Source organism: Hyalella azteca, unplaced genomic scaffold (assembly GCF_000764305.2).
Source record: "Hyalella azteca isolate HAZT.00-mixed unplaced genomic scaffold, Hazt_2.0.2 contig14857, whole genome shotgun sequence".
Lineage (NCBI taxonomy): Eukaryota > Metazoa > Arthropoda > Malacostraca > Amphipoda > Hyalellidae > Hyalella > Hyalella azteca.
In genome coordinates, this window is record NW_025944728.1 from 15,547 (window position 1) to 22,757 (window position 7,211).

The window sequence follows — 7,211 nt, forward strand, 5'->3', positions numbered from 1 at the left end:
CGCTTCACTAGTTTAAAAACAAGATTAACAATGATATTTCAATAGCATTACTAGTGATATATGCGTGTTGAATACATCGCAACATCATTGATTACCTAGTTTAAAAACAAGATTAACAACGATATTTCAACAGCATCACTAGTGATATATACGTGTTGAATGCATAGCAACATCATCGATTTCCTAGTTTAAAAACAAGATTAACAATGATATTTCAACAGCATTACTAGTGATATATACATGTTGAATGCATAGCAACATCATCGCTTCACTAGTTTAAAAACAAGATTAACAATGATATTTCAACGGCATTACTATATAGTGATATATACATGTTGAATGCATATCAACATCATCGATTCCCTAGTTTAAAAACAAGATTAACAATGATATTTGCGCTTCGCTAGTTTAAAAAGAAGATTAACAATGATATTTCAACAGCATTACGTAACGCCATGCAGTGCGACAGGCTACGGTAGCGCAGCAGCAGTCGTCACGCTCAGAGGCGCTCCCGACGCCCGGTTAATCGCGACTCAATCAACTTCCTGTAGCCGACGATTAAAAAAACATGGCACCTGGATAGCTTTGGTTGTCAATATTCCTCTGATTTTTATTTGTTGAATGATTGTTTGAAGATACAAGATGTCGTTCTTCTATATTTCGTTGTGAAAATTCGTTATATTCTTAGTTCATGAATGTAGCAAGCCCGACGTTGCTCGGGTTTGCTAATTTATGGCATTTTTTAATCCTGTTATCACAAATCCCGTGTTTCCCGAACTTCTTAATTCCAGTAATAATAACAAACCTTGTGTATTTCATTTAAATAATAACCTCTTCAAACGTACATCTTACGTGAAAGATATGACTTCCATTTCACTCTCGCTAAAAAAAGAATTAGTTTGGGCCTATAAAATTAAATTTTTTTAACCAATTGCAAATTCAATTATAAATTTATAATTTCATCTTTGATCCCCGCTGCCAGTGAAGAGACATGGTGGTTTGGGATGAAGGAAAAGCTTGCCAATTCTTTCCTGTTATTTCAGGTCAAGATAATGTCCTGGCTAGTTGCAATTGCATCTTGGCATTTGAAAATGCGCACCAACAACCTCTATACGGTATATTTGTAATTATATCTATATATTTGTATAGTCCATATATTTTTGGTGCTAAATTTCAAACACACACAAACCCGCAAACTTTGATAAGAATATGCACGATTTTGTTGTCAATATTGCATTAATGCCTGAGTTTCATATTTTCTGAAGATAAAATTATTATCGTTCTATATTGCGTCCACAAAATCATTTCAACAATTGATTAATAAGTTGTAACTCATAAATTTTATACACGAGACATATATATTATCATTGTTAAATATTCGATGAACAAAATTCTTTGAACACATGATTCATAAATTAAATTGAGGTATAATTTGCCACCAGTACTTATATCATTAGTCTGCTTATATCGCAAGTTCACAAGGAATTTAAAAGCAAAGAAAACGCCAAGAAAATTCACCATATCGATATTGAAAACGTTTCGGAGTCACAGTAATAATACGGTGGTCAAAATCTTCTGATAATGGAGACCTAATGCATATTCATCAAAATCTTCAATAATACGCCTTAGGCCTCCATGACTTAGCAATCGCGCTAGTCATTGCGGTATATGTTCGACTGCTAGCTGGTGCTCCTGAGTTCAATTTTTTGATCGTCAAGTAAAACATAATGAGCAATATTTTAACGATCATATTAGTAATATTTCAACGATTTCATTTTAGGTTACCATTTAAGGTTCACGAGAAGAAACTAGAGCCAATATTTAGTTTTTGTTTACATAATATAGCCAATTCAAACAGCCTTTGACATCTGTTAATAAATTTTTATACATGATTACCTACCCCGCACGAAATAAATTGCACTGCCTACTGATTATCTGTGAATGTTATTTCTAGCATTTCAGCGGGAAATATCATGAATGCTTCGATCTCCGTGACGAATAAAATTAAAAAAGGATTTTAAAAAAGGATTCAAGGACCTCGCGCCGGCAATACAGAGGCTCGAATCTCAAAACCGTGAGAAGGCACTTTTTGCGCTCAGATAATAACCGTCTTGCTTTTATATCGTCTTATGATTGTTTTACAGGAGTGACCTTGTGGCAAGGCAGTGACTAGACCTATGAGGAACTACTAGCCGTCAGTTTTTTTCAACAGAGACGTAAAACAAAAAAATATATTTATGATACCACCACCGTAATCGTGGAAACGAATATACATCAACTTTTTCAGGAGAAAAACAGCAACTGTTTCTTCTGCTAGACAAACACGATGAAATATTATTTGTTACGAGCTTGGAAACACTTACACAAACTCGCGCATTTGTGTCAAGAGCGCACAACCGCATGAGTATACCGGAAACTTTCCAGCAGGTCATGCATAGACAGCCGCCGTCGCGCGCGTGATGGTACAGAGTGTGGCCTTGAATACGTTTGAGTACGAATGGCTCGGTCATTATAGGAAAGAAAATATGAAAAGAAGATGAGTTCAAAGGATTTCCTAGGTTTTTATTTAGAGAAAAAATAATAAAGTTGAGTTCAAAGATGAGTTCAAAGGATTTCCTCCGTCATTAGTGAAGAAAATGTAAAAAATATGAGTTCAAAGGATTTCCTAGGTCTTTATTAAAGAAAAAATAATAAAGACGAGTTCATAAAATTGCTTCGAGAAAAGGAAAGAATTGAGAAAAAGAAATTGAGAAATTTCTTCTCAAGAATTGAGAGGAATTGAAGAAAAAGTAATAAAGATGAGTATAAAAGATTTCCTAAGCCTTCATTTAAATAAAAAGTAATATTAAGACGAGTTCAAAGAATTTCCTCCGTCATTGGTAAAGAAAAAGTAATCAAGATGAGTTCAAAGGATTTCCTAGGTCTTTATTTAAAGAAAAAGTAATAATAAAGATGAGTTCAAAGAATTTCCTCCTTCATTGGTAAAGAAAAAGTAAAAAAGATGAGTTCAAAGAATTGCCTGCGTCATTGGTAAGAAAAAATAATCATGATGAGTACAAAGAATTTCCTAAGTCTTTATTGAAGGAAAAATAATAAAGTTGAGTTCGACGAGTCGCCTCCGTCTTTATAAAAGGTCATGTTTAAGTTATATTCGAAGATTTTCTCGTCAATATTGAAAAGACGTAATGCAATTGAGCTTAAAGAATTAGCTCCGCCTTTATCAAAAGAAAATTTGTAAGCTTGAATTTTACGAATTAATAAAAATATTTGATCCGTTTGAGCTTAACGAATAAGCGCCGCAACATTAAATAGAATTGAACACGTTTTAGTTCGATGAATCACTCGTGTCCTGTTATTGAAAAGTGAATAGCATTGATTTTGTCAATTTGTTGTCATTATTAAAAAATGTTGTATATATATAAATATGACTTAGACAATTAATCTATTGATATAAAATTCAACGATCGATTTGAGGAAACGAATTAACGTTGGTACACTAATAAATATTATACGGTTGAGGTGATTATTTGGGGGAGTTTTAACATTTTAATAATTGGATAGGTTTTGATTTTTCAATTAATGAGATAGATTTAAAAAATAATGTCAGAAAGTCTTAGTCTGAACAAATATTACTCAGTATTATCATAGATTTTGCGTAAAACAAATGATACGTATACTTAACTCATTTGAATTTACATGACTACGTTCTGCAACGACGCATGAGTTTTATTTTTTTTATGAATTGTCAATGGGAAACATAGCTACAAACTCTATAGACTTGCACAACTTTCATTCGTGATTTACGAGAACCAACCAAAGAATAAATATGTCAGCCACCTGATGCCGTACAATGGCTCCTACTTACACAAACGTGTTAACTCATCAGTTAGTTATTAAGAGAACCGCAAGTAGGGAAAGTGACTGAATAAGAGAAGAGCTTTGTATGTCCGGCAGCGTGCCTCATGTACAATGGAAAATAGAAGCGAGAAAATTTCAGCATCATGCCTCTCTCGTCTGGCTGTTCAAGAATGTTCTCATTTAAAAAAGAAATTTATTTTGGAAATCGGTATAACGGTATGATAGCAAAAAATTAGTCGGTCTTTGTTATCGTATTAGTCGCGTTCTTCGTTTGCAAAAGATATGAATTCGTTTGTTCCTCTTTTTCTGTAATTAAAATCGGTTCCTGTATAAACAAACTATATGCAATGAAAGAAATAAATAAATAAAATTAGTATTATACATTAGGTATGACTATAAAGTTAAAAATCGTTTATTGCGTGCATAGGACACGACATAAAAATAGTTGCAAATCGTAAAACGAAACTTCTGAATTAAAACACGTGCATCAAATATTTTCTTCTCTAAATACGACAGCCAGCATCAAACAAACACTTAATATGATAATTAAATCGACAATAGGTACATGGTGCATGACACGAATGCACAAGGTGAACAGGGTATACGAGAAGTGTGCTTGAGAGCTAAGAATTCAGTAATACATGTATATCATGTTATTTGATTTCCTTAATTGAATCCTTCTTTAATTGATTTCCTCAATTGAATCCTTCTTTAATTGATTTCTTCAATTGAATCCTTCCTTAATGGATTTCCTTAATTGAATCCTTCTTTAATTGATCCTTTTTTAATTGAATCATTACGTAATTGATTTCATTACTTGATTTAATTAATTGATTTTATTAATTGAATTCTTCCTTATTTGATTTTGTTTATCGGCGACAGGCCTACGGCCTACTATAAGCTGAAACCGCTATTATTTCTGTCATCAACAGTCTTTTATCTGAAAAATCATTTACCATATTACCGTGAATCAGTGTACAGCATTTATCGTGACGAAGTATATAGGTACGTCATTTTATCGTGTGAAGAAGCAAATAGCATTTTATCGTAAAGAAGCATATTGAATTTTAACGAGAAGACGCATATAGCATTTCATCGTGAAGAAGTTTGTATCATTTTAACGTAAAGAAGCATAAAGCATTTTATCGTGAAAAAGTATACAGTATGTTGTGATGAATAATTATAACGCATTACATCATGAAATATATGATGTAATAGTGAATAAATCATGAAATATATGATGTATTCTCTATGCAAATTCATACAACAAGAAACTATTTATAACACAATAATTTTCATGCCGTACAATTGTCTATCTCAACTGGAGTGCGTAAACATTATTGTTTCAGTAAACCTAAGTCATTATTGACCAACAGCTTGGTTATCACGTACAACACAAAGACCAAAGACGAACGTGTCTTTCAACAACAATGGAAGATTGTTTTTCAATACGGACTGAAGTTCTTATGCAAGCGGTCACTGCATGAGCGTATTTTTCGATTAATGAACATGACTAAAATCATGCAACAAACTTTGCACTGAATTGCCAAGGTATATAGATCAAAAAATTTGCACATAAGTTTCGTCGAATTCGGCCAACATTAACTAGAATAATCTTTATCTGAGACTAACTCTGAGTGGTTGAACTGAATTTTTTATGTGTATTTCTGCTGGTGAACACTTGAGGACGTGATGGGCAGATAAATGAGATTAGCTGTATTTCTGGAATGCGTTTGCACCGACGCTGCGCATACAAAGAAAATAAACCCTTGTGGACCGGAGCTTTGGGCAGTCATTAACATGGATATAAACTCCTAAAAGGTGTCGTAAACATTACGAGCAAGGGGACGAAGTATGATGAATATAAGGCACAGCGGTAAATAACTATTGATCTAAACTGATGAATTTTAGACTTCTACCGATTCATTCACAGGCATAGAAAAAGTTCAGCGTACATTATCTATTGAATTTTAGATATTACAGTACGATGTTTTTAGACTTGCCCTTAATAGAATTACACATTACCACTCTAATATTAAAAAAATCCTAGGTCTAGCCTTGTCGCACCTCAGTTTATCATAAGATTTTTCAGAGTTCCAATCACCCGCACTGAATGTATATACCAAAGCGCACTGAATGTATACACTACCTTTCAAAGCGGCTCTACATTAAGCACTGACCCCACGCTCGGCACGGCACTCAACTTGTGCTTGGCTGTTCCAGGGAACAACCGAGTCGCTGTCGACCAGCAGTACGACAACAGAAGCATAACGTCCCCCTCATGAATGCCTCGGTTGTCGTGCCAGACGTACGGTAGCGAATAACCCTCAGGTAAGCACAACTTTGTATCGATCGCAGATTCACGACTGCCCTCACTGGAAGCTGTTTGGTTCAACACACAGCTATCTTCATCACATTCCTAACTCTCTTGTTAAGATCTATCTAAGCGTTTGAATTGAAGTAGGAATTACAATTTCTATGTATATGATATATGATAATTTTTAATTATCTGTAGGAGGTAATTGCTGTGCTATGATGCGAAAGAGTTGATTATTAAGTATAGAGCTCATACACTCAAAGAAATGAGGGGGACTATTCCATACAGCGTTCAGCGATGCACTTTTTGCCCTTGTGTGGGTCATTCTGACCCAGTTATGGTGGCTAGAGGGCGTGTCAGTGCTGGGCTACCTCCCATGGTTGAATTAATATATAGTATTAATTCAACCATGCTACCTCCTCTCTCTGCTCGTGTGAGTGAGGAAGTGTGTCACTACTTGGAAATTTTGATCTATTTGTTAATCCTATCTATGTTTGATAATGAACGATGTAATTACAATTTATGAGTAAGAATTGGCGAGGAATGTTTTCAGGACAATCTCAAATGAAATATGTTCTCTAAATATGTCAATTCAGGATTATTCTCACATAAGTCTCACGCGAGATATATTGCACGTCGAGAGTGCGGGAGTGTGAGATGTGATGACATCATTTACAAAGGTATGGAACTCGCTTAATTTTGCACCTTTCTTTACCAATTGCATCTTAAGACTTTTTTAATATGGTGCGATGTCTGCCTGCAGGAGCAGGCTCTCTTACATAGAAAAGCTTTTTTTTTCATACTGAAGAGCAGCACAATCAAGTTTGATCAAGCTGACTTAGGGTTTAATTCAAGCAAGGAGTGATGTTTTATGAGGCTTGATGGCAATAACGTGATAGACCAGCAAGCGTTTTTAAATTGACTAAGTACCCTGTTAAAGTAACAATTTTATTGGAAAAGATGTTCAGCCTAAAATTTCGCAACATTGCAAAGCAAGGTCAAATAAAGGCTAAATATCTTTATTAATTTAATCAGT